Consider the following 12,726-nt stretch of genomic DNA (forward strand, 5'->3'; position numbering starts at 1 on the left):
GCCTGGCCTAGGAAAAAGCTGGCTCTTGGCCTCTGGTTTCACCAGCTCCTTGACTGGCCAGCTCTGGCCAGCTCAGCTACTTACACGCCCAGAACTGGCTGTTTCTGGAACCACCCTGAGACAGCAAAGCTAGGAGGCAAGGGCTGGAGAGGGACGAGCCAAGGTCACTTGATAAATGCTAGATACTATTTATAACTATCTCTCACCCCTCCCACAGATCTCCTCCTTTCGTTTCACTCCCACAGCCCAGCCCATGGCAGGTTAGGGGACGCCGTGAGCAGAATTTCTGGGTGGAGAAGTGAGTGGTTTCACGCAGGTGGCTCTGTAGCCTGCTCGCCCTTGCTTCTGACTGTAAACAATGCTACCATTATAAAGAGCTGACCATGTGCGAGGTGTGTGCCTACATAATTGCGCTTCTCACCGCAACCCTGTGAGGTCCCTTGCTGCTCCAGATGAAGAACTCAAGGCTCAGAGAGGTTAAGGAATTCCCCCTAGGTAACACAGCCAGTTCGGTGTTCGGTCGTAGTGTTGCTTAAGTGGCTAAGTCTGTGTCTGACTCTTTGTGACCCCATGGGCTGCAGCCCTTCAGGCTCCTCTGTCTGTGGGATTTTCCAGGCAAGAATACTGGAGTGGGTTGCCATGCCCTCCTCCAGGGGATCTTCCCCAGCGAGGTATCAAACCTGCATCTCCTGCATTGGCAGGTGGGTTCTTTACCACTGAGCCACCAGGGAACCCGGGGTAGTGGTAGATGTCAGTGATTTGGCTTTACCAAGCCTGTGCAGATAAGGCAACCCAACTCTGTTTCAATAACAGATCTAGGATAACAACCCCCGGCCTCCGAATTCCAGCTAGTGAGATTGCTGCCTGCAGGGCATAAGTGAGGCCAGGCGGAGGCTCGGAAGATGGAGGTGGTACTGGGGGGCTATAGGCCCCACGGCCTAAGGGCAGCCAAGCAGTCTCGGGGACGTGTCCGACTGGCACTAGCAGCGAGACTTATGTCGCCATCAGTGCCTGGGGGCAGAGGCGGGAGCCCGCTGGACAGCGAGCAAGCCCCGGGGGGCGCCTCCGGACAATTCCATCAACATGGGCAGGGGCGGGGCTTGGCGGCTGCCCTGCATTTCCGGGGACTCGGCGCCAGACCGAGGGTATTTGCAGGGACATCCCGGTACCCGGGAAGTGAGTGCGTCGGGCGGGGCCTGGAAGCAGGGCCGAGTCTGGGAACACCGAGAAGAAGGGCCGCCCCGCCGCGCAGAGGTGACCCTGTAGTGGGCGGTGGTCACGCGCGGGCCGTGACTCTCAGGTAGGCGAAGGGCACAGGGCGGGCGGGAACTGCGGCCCCGGGAGGAGGAGATCGGAAGTGGGGAGGCCACCCCGCGGCAGGCGCCGCCCCGGCCCCCTACTTCCCGCCGGGCCCCTCTCCCAAAGGGCGCCACCTGCACGCTCTGATGGGCACCCGCACCGCCACTGGGGGAACCTGTTGTCATGGGAACGCGGGAGGCTGGGCCCACGTTCCCGTGGCCATCCTGGGCCTCTGAGCCAAAACTGCAACTGAGAGGCAGTGGTCCTCCTGGAGGCAGATCATTCGGAATTTGAGAAAGGCCTGGGCGCCTCCTCATATGGCCCTGGCTATGACCCTTGAATCAGGTTCTTTGTCATAGCTTCTACTCTCTGAGTGACAACGTGGATGTAGGGGTTAGGAGGGAAAGGAAGTTGGGGTCTTGGAAACTGAGGCTGCCCCAGTGGGCTCTCTGGAACCATCTTGGTATGGCAAGAGTCAGGGGCCTGGGTCACCTGAGTAAGGTCATCGACCTCTGCTCACATTTCCTCACTAGTAATGTATGTTGTTTGGCTTATGAATTGAAAGTTTCTTATAAGGGTCGAATGCCATAAGGACTGGGAAATGCACAATTAAGAAATTTTTTTGCCCAGAGATGGTTTAGCCTTTGGTTTAGAAATCTACCCAGTCCCACTCCTTATTTTCATAGAAGAAACAGAATCCAGAGAAATTAAATTACTTCCCAAGATGATAATGAGTTGGCAAGGTCAGGATTTGAACCCAGTCTCCTGACTTCCAGGCTGTGCGATTCTGTGTACTGGTGCTTATTATTACTAAAGTTCAGGGAAATCTGAGAAGAAGGAGGTGGCAGAGGATGAGATGGGTAGATAGCATCACTGACTCAATGAACATGAATTGGAGCAAACTCTGGGAGATAGTGTAGGACAGGGGAGCCTGGTGTGCTGCAGTCCATGGGGTCTCAAAGAGTCAGACACAGCTTAGCAACTGAACAACACCAGGGAAATCTGGGGTATGTCTCTTTGCAATTGGGGCTCAGACTTTTGGAGACAGGCGGTCTAAAGATGAGGACGTTGGCAGCTGGTGAACTGAAGGTGGGGAATGGAGGCTGACACCTTGGGGAAGACAGAGAGTCTCTCTCCCTGGTCCTAAACCTTGGAGCTCTCGCTTTAATGTATTATCTGATGGAATTGCCCTAAAAAAACCCCAGGAAACAAGCATTCAGCTTTCCAAAATACTGTCTCTTGTGAAGCCAACAAATCTGTTGAGACTGTGTGAGCAAGAAATCCTTTGGCTGCCCTAAAGCAGGGAAGTGGGACTTCCCACATCAGAGAGGTGCCTTTCCTTTGAAAAGGTTAAGAGGAAGGTGGAAAAAAAGATCCAGGAAGGAACACTTAAATGAATCATTTGGAAGTGATTTGAGACAGTCAGCTAGAACAGAAAACTCACTTATTCACTTTAGCAAACATTTACTGAAAATGAAAGTTGCTCAGTCATGTCCAGCTCTCTGCAACCCCATGAACTGTCGCCCACCAGACTGCTCTGTCCATGGGATTCTCCAGGCAAGAATACTGGAGTGGGTAGTCATTCCAGTAGTAGGTAGACATTACCTTTTCCAGGGCATCTTCCCTACCCAAGGATCGAACATTGCATTGCAGGCTGATTCTTTACTGTCTCAGCCACCTGGATGCCTGCTATTTCCAAACTCTTCACTGGGGATAGAGATTAAAAACCCGAGTTAGGCAGGCCTAGTTCCTGCACTCAAGGAGCTTGTAGTAGAAGATAGGGATGAGATGTGTAAATGAATATTTCACTACAGAATCACGAGTGCCTTAATGGAAATCTGAGCAGAGTGCAGAGGCAGCTCAGAGGAGCCATTCCAGAAATGGCAGTTGAAAATGGCACGATTCTAGCCTTCGAAGCCTGGCAGCACGTCTGGAGCTCTGCCAGGCTGGCCCTTTGTTGGAGACAAAGGAATAAGTGAGTGAAAGTGTCTAAAGAAATGTGGACAAGAATGGTTATTCTCTGGGAAGAAGAATTTAAGGAATCTTGATGAACTGGAAGCTCTGTGAAGGCAGAACCATGTCAGTTTCTTCAACCTCAGCGATGCTTAGAAGGCAGCAAGTGCACAAGAAATACTGAATGAGTGAAAGAAGAAGGGGAAAAAAGGGGTAGGGAGAGAGGGAGGAAAATACAGTAGCTTATGTTATCAAGAGGGAGATGGTTATAGCTTGAGACAAAACCCTGGTTGAAATTCTCCCGTATGTAGAGCATCTCCACAGGGTTCTGGAGTCCAATCCAGTTTCTGGGCCTAGTACTGACTTGCCACGTATGTGACCTTAGCAAGTCCCTGAACCTCTCTGTGCCCCCATTTCTCAACTATAAAGTGGGAATATCATAATTCCTGTTTCACCTTGTGAGATGTAAGTAAATGATTGGATGTAAAAAAGCTCAGCTCAGTGGCTTGCTTATAGAAAGTACTCAATAAATGTTAGCCTTGTAAACATCAGTTTTGCTTTAGGTGGGCATGCATGCTTCGTCAAGTCTGACTCTTTGAGACCCCATGGACTATAGCCCACCAGGCTCCTCTGTTCATGGGATTTTTCGGGCAAGAACACTGGAGTGAGTTGCCATTTCCTCCTCCAGGGGATCTTCCCAACCCAGGGATCGAACCCAAGTTTCCTGTGTCGTCTGCATTACAGGCAGATTCTTTACTGGCTGAGCCATTGGGGAAGCCCTTAGGTGGGCATAATTTGCCTAATAATTCATGTTAAGGTGTATAATAACTCTTAATTCTGGTATTTCTTTTTACCTAATAAAGACTAATTCTGAAAGTTCTTGTGTCTTCAGACGAAAACACCCCAAAGAAATTATCTTTACTTTTTTGGGGTTGGGGAGGGGAGGAGGGCAACAATCTCTTTGAAATCAAATAAAAGCTCTGATTACTGTCATCATTCTTGGGGTTCACATCTCACTGAGGCCGACTCTATTGGTTAAAGGACCCCCTGCTCTGCTCCACTGCTCACAGGCTGTAAGGAAAGAGTGAAGGCAGTGTTCATAGAGGAAGAGCCTGAGAGGAGCAAGGTGGGTCTGCTCCCTTGCAGAGTGGACTGGGTGGATCAGGCCCTGGGTCCAGGCCCCTTAGAGCCCCTCCTTTTTAAAAAAAAATATTTTTGTTTATTTATTTGGCTGTGGCAGGTCCTACTCGTGACATGTGGGATCTTCAATCTTAGTGTTGGCATATGTGATCTTTAGTTGTGGCATGTAGGATCTAGTTCCCTGACCTGGGATCAAACCTGGGCCCCCTGCATTGGGAGATCAGTAGCCATTGAACCACCAGGCAAGTCTTCCTCCGACTCCTTTGCTAGAGCTGAGCTGTGCCCACTCAGAGACTTATGGTGTCCTCCAGCCTGGTGCTCAGTACTGGGGTGCTGCCAGGCATCCCAGGAGTCTCAGGCCTGGAGAGCTGCTGTGTAAGATCCCTGTCTGAGCATGGATCTGGGGTGCTACCCACGTACCGGCTTTTTGTGAGCATCTTGTTCTGGTGCCATGGTCTAGGCCGGCAGGTGGGCACACTGTGGCAGTAATATATTCTTCCTTCCATTCTATCAGAGTAGTCTTTGGAGCCACAGGAAATCAATGGAACCCACCCATCCATCCCCCACCCAATGGGCTCAGCTGTCTAGGCCCACTCTTCAAAGGCAGTGCTGGAACCAACAGCAAGGCTCTCTTGGAGTAAGAGCCGGAGCCACCAGGTGACCTAAGGTGACAGGGAACCATGGGGGCTTGGAGGGCCCCACCTCTTTGGGATGAGAGAGCTTTGGTCCTCTGATAGGAAGGTTCCTTCTCGGGAGTGATGAAAGGCCTTGGCTAGGTCTGCTCTCCCTCCATGAAGCAATGGCCAGGGGCCTAGGGCTCAGAGAGGGACTTAAAGAGGAAGAACTGGGGACAAATGGAGAGGTAGATTGCTGGTTTCTCAAGATCTTGGGACTGCAAGGGTCTCATAAGCCAGACTTGAAACCAGACTGTCCTAGAGGCTTATGCTCCTTGCTTCCCATCCTCACCCGGCCTAGGATGTCTGCCTCATACCTCTGAGTGGCTGCAGGTATGAGGTTTCAGGGGAAAGAGAGTCACCGGACAGTAATTGTGCCCCTTTGGGGTGACAGGTGCCACGCATCAGCCAGGCTCTCCAGGCCCCCTGGAGGACAGACCTGGGGGCCCAGGCAGACAGCCCCTCGGAACTTGCATCGGGAGCCTGGGCACGATGGTGGCAACCTACCGTGTTCTACTGTGTTCTACCGTGTCGAGTCAGGGACAAGCTGAGCCCGGCTGGTTGCACCACAGCCCTGTGGGGCAGGGGGGTCCCCTCCCAGGGAGTGGCCAGCTCAGGCCCCGACAGGCCCCGGTGGGGGTGGCTGGGGCGGGCAGCGAGCTCTTCACCGCAGCGGGCGCACCCAGGGCCTGGGCTGGGCGGGCCGGTTCCTTCTCCCCGTGAGACTTGCAGCCTCAGCACTGGGTTGGTAGGAGGTGGCCGAACCTGAGCAGAGAGCCCAGAAGAGGGTCCTCTAGCTTGGACATCTTAGGATGGCTGTGGCCACGTTTAGGTAAATGAGGCGAACCCATAATATAACGTGCTCGGCTTTCACCACGCACCGGGGCTGCCCGTCGCCTTGTAAGCCCTGTCTCCTCAGCTCTCCTGACAGCGCAGGCAGTACTGTTAGCATTCCCATCTCACAGATGGGGAAGCTGAGGTTCTGAGAGATCCCGTGGCTTGCTACAGTCCCCAAAATAACAGATAGTGCTGAAATTCTACTTCTTATGGAAGAACTGGTGTGCCTCATCCCTGGATTCGAACCACTTCACAGAGCAAGAAACATTAGGGACCGGGACTTCCCTGGTGGCCCAGTGGCTAAGACTCCATGCTCCCAATGCAGGCAGCCTGGGTTCAATCCCTGGTCGGGGAACTAGATCCCACATGCTGCAACTAAGACCTGGGAGAGCCAAATAAGTAAATAAACATTTTTGAAAAAGAAAGAGACATAAGGGACCAGTGAAGAGGAGCACAGTTTGCAGAAGAGAGATGAGGCTCATTTACATTCATTGCTAGACCCTGGTTAAAGTCGCTGGTGAGACTCAAAGGTGGGGGCCGTGCTGGCCCCGTGAGTGCCCCCCACTGCAGAGGGTACTGCCCCAGGGACACTCCCAGCCCCCGGCATCTGGAAGTCATTGGCGGATTTAAAAGCACACACAGGGTGTGCCAGCTGGTGTCGCTTTCTCATCAAAATGTATTGATGCTGCAGCCCAGCCCCTGGGGAGGAAACAGCAGCATTGTGCCCAGCTGGGCAGGGAGGGGAGCTGCAGCTGCAGGTTGGCATGAGAGGAGGGCTCAGGGCGACGAGGGGATGGTGGCAGGGGGCCAAGGCCCAGGGAGCTGGGCTACCGCCAGTGCGTGTCTGCGAGGCCTTGCTGGGCAGCCTGCCAGCCAGAACCCAGAGATGGGAGGAGCTTGAGTGCTACTCCAGGACGGGGCGGGTGAGACCTTGGGTTCAAGCTCCACTGGGCTTGGCAAGAGGCCCCTCCTCCACGGCCGGGAAACAAAGCAAAGCCATGACTCCCAGAGTAGGACTGTGTGAGAGCCAGGATCCCCTGGGTGGAAATGAGAGCCGGCAGGCCGGGCTGGGGGCAGGCTGGCAGGAGCCATCCGTGCCCCAGGTCAGAGCTGGCCTATGCCTGGGCGGAGGCTGTACGTATAGATGGTTAATGAGTACTGACGGCTCAAGAGGCTGACTGTGCTCTGGATGGACCATTGCACGGCCAGCACTTGCCCTGAGCCCACACTGCCTTATTCCTTTGTAACTGAGCAGGTTACAGAGGCCTTATATTTTTAGCCACACTTTGCTTTATTTTCTCTTGTATGTGTGCATGCCAGGTCGCTTCAGTTGTGTCCGACTTTTTGCAACTCCATGGACTGTAGCCTGCCAGGTTCCTCTGTCCATGGGATTCTCCAGGCAAGAATACTGGAGTGGGTTGCCATGCCCTCCTCCAGGGGATCTTTCTCACCCAGGGATCAAATCCATGTCTCTTGTGTTTCCTGCATTGGCAGGTGGGTTCTTTACCACTAGCACCACCTAGAAAGCCCTATTTTCTCTTGTAGCCTTTCCTATTTCTCTTCACCTTCTCCCCCTGATATGTGCATGCTAAATCGCTTCAGTCTTGTCCAGCTTTTTGCGACCCCACGGACTGTAGCCCGCTAAGCTCCTCTGTCCCTGGGATTCTCCAGGCAAGAATACTGGAGTGGGTTGCCATTTCATATTCCAGGGATTTTCCCAACACAGGGATATAACCTGCACCTCTTATGTTTCCTGCTTTGGCAGGTGGGTTCTTTACCACCTAGAAAACCTGGAAAAGCTCCCCTCCCACGCCCACTCCCGACTCCGGCCCATAGCTAGTCTCATTTTCTTCTTTCACCTGATCCTGCAGGTGAGGTGTTTTATTATTATGATGATTATTATTATTATATTTTTACCTTTTGGTCTCCTTGCTTACCCCCACCCCCATCCCACAATAACAGGTATAAGGTAGAAATTTCATACAGGAAAATGCATAGATCTTCAGTGTACAGATCAAAAAATTTTAATCTGTTTACACTTGGGAAACCAACATCCTAATTAAGATACAAAATACACTTGTCATCCCTGAAGTTTCCTTGGCTGCCTTCAGACATGTGGCCCCATTTTGTCTGGCCTCTTTGCATGTATTCCTGTGCATATTTTGGGCTTTCCCAGTGGCTCAGCTGGAAAAGAATCTGCCTGCAATGCGGGAGGCCTGGGTTCCGTCCCCGTGCACATTTCACCTCTCCTTCTCGCATTTTTATCCTTCTTATGTGTGTGCTTGTGTGTACAGGAGAGAGAGACCCTCAGAGAGAGAGAGGATGGATGGGGAATGAGTTGTGTGAGTGTGGACAGAGAAAGGAAGCCAGACTTGACTGCATCTTGCTGGCCGGGGGCACAGAGGAACCGCTGGTTTTCGCTTTGTCTCTTTCTATACTCTTTCCAAGTGGCGCCCTGAGCTCTTTATAAACACCGGCGTTCTGGCTGAGAAAGACTTGCCTACATCCAAGGGTGGCGAAGGGGAACAGGAGACACGGTGTTGGCCTGGGAACCGCTCTTCAGCCCACAGGAAGTCAGCTCAAATGAGGTTTTTCTCTGTCAGTCATCCTCCTGTTTGTTTTTTTTTTTTACCCTGGGGAGAACAAATTAGCATGCCAGGGGGAGACAGGGGAGCCCACAAGGCCCAAGGCTGCCATGCTGGGGCATGAGTTAGAGGGCTCCTCTCCAGGCCAACAGGTGGGGCCCGCATTTTGTCCGGGAAATGGCAACCCACTCCAGTGTTCCTGCCTGGAGAATCCCAGGGACGGCGGTGCCTGGTGGGCTGCCGTCTATGGGGTCACACACAGTCAGACACAACTGAAGCGACTTAACAGTGGAGGTCCTACTGGGGTGCCATGTGAGGCAGGGGGGTTTCGAGAGGCAAGACCCGTCACTGTCTTCAAGGGGCTTGCACCGAGTTGGCAGAAGACACACTTGAAGTGTTTGAGTGGGATATAATTAACTGCCAAGTGAGACTACATCAGCCCCTGCCTCCTCTCAGAGAGGAGCACCCATGTGTTGCCAAGACACTTGGGCAAACCAGCCTGGTTGCTGCTTGAGGGGAGACCTGATGTGGAGATTCTGGCACTCAATAAATTCTAATCAAACAGATGCCACTCATCAGGCCCTGTTCTAGGTAACAGCAGTAAGCAGAAGATAGAAGGAAACGCTATAGTTAGTTGTCGTCATTCAGTAGCTAAGTGGTGTCAGACTTTGACCCCATGGACTGCAGCACACCGGGTTCCTCTGTCCTCCACTATCTCTCAGAGTTTGCTCAGATTCATGTCCATTAAGTCAGTGATGCCATGTAACCATCTCATCCTCTGCCACCCACTTCTTTTGCCTTCAGTCTTTGCCAGTATCAGGGTCTTTTCCAATGAGTCAGTGCTATAGTTATAGCTAGGATCTTGATTTCAATAAGATTTCTTATAATTTTTTCATATTATTGTTATTGTTGTTATTATTATTTTTTTGGCCACACTATGTGGCTTGTTGGATCTTAGTTCCCTGACCAGGGATTGGACCCAGCAAGACTGCGGAGTCCTAACCACTGGACTGCCAGGGAAGGCCCTCATATGATTCTTATGGATAATATGAAGAAATGTGGGTGAATGGTGCAGTAAGGAAGACACCATAGCTAACACATGATTCAGCCTACAAAGGATGTCGATCAGTTTCAACCTGGATGGAGGTCTCCAGTAGGCTCTGTTTTTGGAAATGCCTCCCTCAATTTTCCCCTAAAATTTATAAAACATGATATAAAAACACCCATAACTTTCTATATTAACCAGTTGTCAAAACTCTGCCACAGTAGCACTCACACTCTTTCTCATACACAAATGCACACTCACAACCCACTTGTTTTGGCTTAATCGTATGAAAGTAAGTTGTAGATATCATGATACTTCATGTCGACAGACCTCAGCAGGCGTCTCCAAAGAACAATGACATTCTCCTAAGAACACAGTACCATATTGTACCTAAGAAAATGAACAATAATGCCATGCTGCTGCTGCTGCTGCTGCTGCTAAGTCACTTCAGTCGTGTCCGACTCTGTGCGACCCCATAGACGGCAGCCCACCAGGCTCCCCCGTCCCTGGGATTCTCCAGGCAAGAACACTGGAATGGGTTGCCATTTCCTTCTCCAGTGCATGAAAGTGAAAAGTGAAAGTGAAGTTGCTCAGTCGTGTCCGACTCTTAGCGACCCCATGGACTGCAGCCTACCAGGCTCCTCCGTCCATGGGATTTTCCAGGCAAGAGTACTGGCATGGGGTGCCATCGCCTTCTCCGAATAATGCCATAATATCATCTCATACACAGTGCATGTGTATTAGCAATTTCTCAATTGCTCTGTGGCTTTTTTTTTTTCCCCTTCAGGATTTCAATCAAGGTTCACATATTGCATGTCTTTTTAATTTTCTATCCTAAAACAGTTCTCTTGTCCTTTTTGTCTTTTCATCAGTTTGACCTTTTTGAAGAGTCCAAGCTCTTTGTCTTATAGAAGCTGAATGTTTCCTATTGTGTCCTCACTATTAGATCTGGGTTACATACTTTTGATACAATTGTTGATGAGTTGTGTATTTTTTATTGACTCATATCAGGAGGTGAATGATATCAGGTAGTCCCACTACCAATGATGTTACTTTTGGCCACTTGATTAATATGGTGGCCACTGGGGGCAAAAAAGATAGTGGCCACCAGTGCTCCCTTAGAGAAACATTTTCCCACTGGTCATTAGTAAGTCATCTGTGGGTCAGACTTTGAGACTGTGTTTCCTTTTTGGGTTTTTTTGGCTGTACCACGAAGCATGTAGGATTTTAGTTCTCCAACCAAGGATGGAACCCACGCTTCCTACAGTGGAAGCTTTGAATCTCAGCCACTGGACAACCAGGGAAATCTCAGAGATCTTGTTAACGTAGTTTCCTAACAATCTTCCACCCAAAGGTTTAGCATCCATTAGTTATCCTTCAGTTCAGTTCAGTTGCTCAGTCGTGTCCGACTCTTTGCGACCCCATGAATCGCAGCACACCAGGCGTCCCTGTCCATCACCAACTCCCGGAATTCACCCAGACTCATGTCCATCGAGTCAGTGATGCCATCCAGCCATCTCATCCTCTGTCGTCCCCTTCTCCTCCTGCCCCCAGTCCCTCCAGCATCAGAGTCTTTTCCAATGAGTCAACTCTTCGCACGAGGTGGCCAAAGTACTGGAGTTTCAGCTTCAGCATCATTCCTTCCAAAGAAATCCCAGGGCTGATCTCCTTCAGAATGGACTGGTTGGATCTCCTTGCAGTCCAAGGGACTCTCAAGAGTCTTCTCTAACACCACAGTTCAAAAGCATCAGTTCTTCGGTGCTCAGCCTTCTTCACAGTCCAACTCTCACATCCATACATGACCACAGGAAAACCCATAGCCTTGACTAGACAGACCTTTGTTGGCAAAGTAATGTCTCTGCTTTTGAATATGCTATCTAGGTTGGTCATAACTTTCCTTCCAAGGAGTAAGCGTCTTTTAATTTCATGGCTGCAGTCACCATCTGCAGTGATTTTGGAGCCCCCCAAAATAAAGTCTGACACTGTTTCCACTGTTTCCCCATCTATTTCCCATGAAGTGATGGGACCGGATGCCATGATCTTCGTTTTCTGAATGTTAAGCTTTAAGCCAACATTTTCACTCTCTACTTTCACTTTCATCAAGAGGCTTTTTAGTTCCTCTTCACCTTCTGCCATAAGGGTAGTGTCATCTGCATATCTGAGGTTCTTGATATTTCTCCCGGCAATCTTGATTCCAGCTTGTGCTTCTTCCAGTCCAGCGTTTCTCATGATGTACTCTGAATATAAGTTAAATAAGCAGGGTGACAATATACAGCCTTGACGTACTCCTTTTCTTATTTGGAACCAGTCTGTTGTTCCATGTCCAGTTCTAACTGTTGCTTCCTGACCTGCATACAGATTTCTCAAGAGGCAGGTCAGGTGGTCTGGTGTGCTCATCTCTTTCAGAATTTTCCACAGTTTATTGTGATCCACACAGTCAAAGGCTTTGGCATAGTCAATAAGACAGAAATAGATGTTTTTCTGGAACTCTCTTGCTTTTTCCATGATCCAGCGGATGTTGGCAATTTAATCTCTGGTTCCTCTGCCTTTTCTAAAACCAGCTTGAACATCAGGAAGTTCACAGTTCATGTATTGCTGAAGCCTGGCTTGGAGAATTTTGAGCATGACTTTACTAGCGTGTGAGATGAGTGCAATTGTGCGGTAGTTTGAGCATTCTTTGGCATTGCCTTCCTTTGGGATTGCAATGAAAACTGACCTTTTCCAGTCCTGTGGCCACTGCTGAGTTTTCCACATTTGCTGGCATATTGAGTGCAGCACTTTCACAGCATCATCTTTCAGGATTTGAAATAGCTCAACTGGAGTTCCATCACCTCCACTAGCTTTGTTCGTAGTGATGCGTTCTAAGGCCCACTTGACTTCACATTCCAGGATGTCTGGCTCTAGGTCAGTGATCACACTGTCGTGATTATCTGGGTCGTGAAGCTCTTTTTGTCCGGTTCTTCTGTGTATTCTTGCGCCTCTTCTTGATACCTTCTGCTTGCTTGAATCTGGATTTTCTAAGTCTATCATCTCCTCTATGTCTATCAGGCAGCAGCACTTTTCTATAGAGAAATTTATTCTTTCCAGCCCTTTTCTTTCTCTCTCTGCTTTGCTGAGTTTTACTGTAGACTAATGGATTGTTTTACTTTTATGCATTAGAATCCATTACTTCATTATGCTTTCTGATGCTCGA

The 12,726-nt window shown here is 50.1% G+C and overlaps 1 protein-coding gene across 1 annotated transcript in view; it reads left to right on the forward strand.

Annotated features, from left to right (window-relative positions):
* Nucleotides 1-438: 438 nt before the first annotated feature.
* Nucleotides 439-12,726, forward strand: part of SEMA4B (semaphorin 4B) — a 44,974-nt gene continuing 32,686 nt past the window's right edge. Inside the window, exon 1 of the mRNA XM_061394476.1 lies at nt 439-1,300. The gene's annotated coding sequence lies outside the window, so the exon portion shown is untranslated. The remainder of the gene's footprint in view (nt 1,301-12,726) is intronic.

The sequence above is a fragment of the Bos javanicus genome, chromosome 21 (genome assembly GCF_032452875.1).
Source record: "Bos javanicus breed banteng chromosome 21, ARS-OSU_banteng_1.0, whole genome shotgun sequence".
NCBI lineage: Eukaryota > Metazoa > Chordata > Mammalia > Artiodactyla > Bovidae > Bos > Bos javanicus.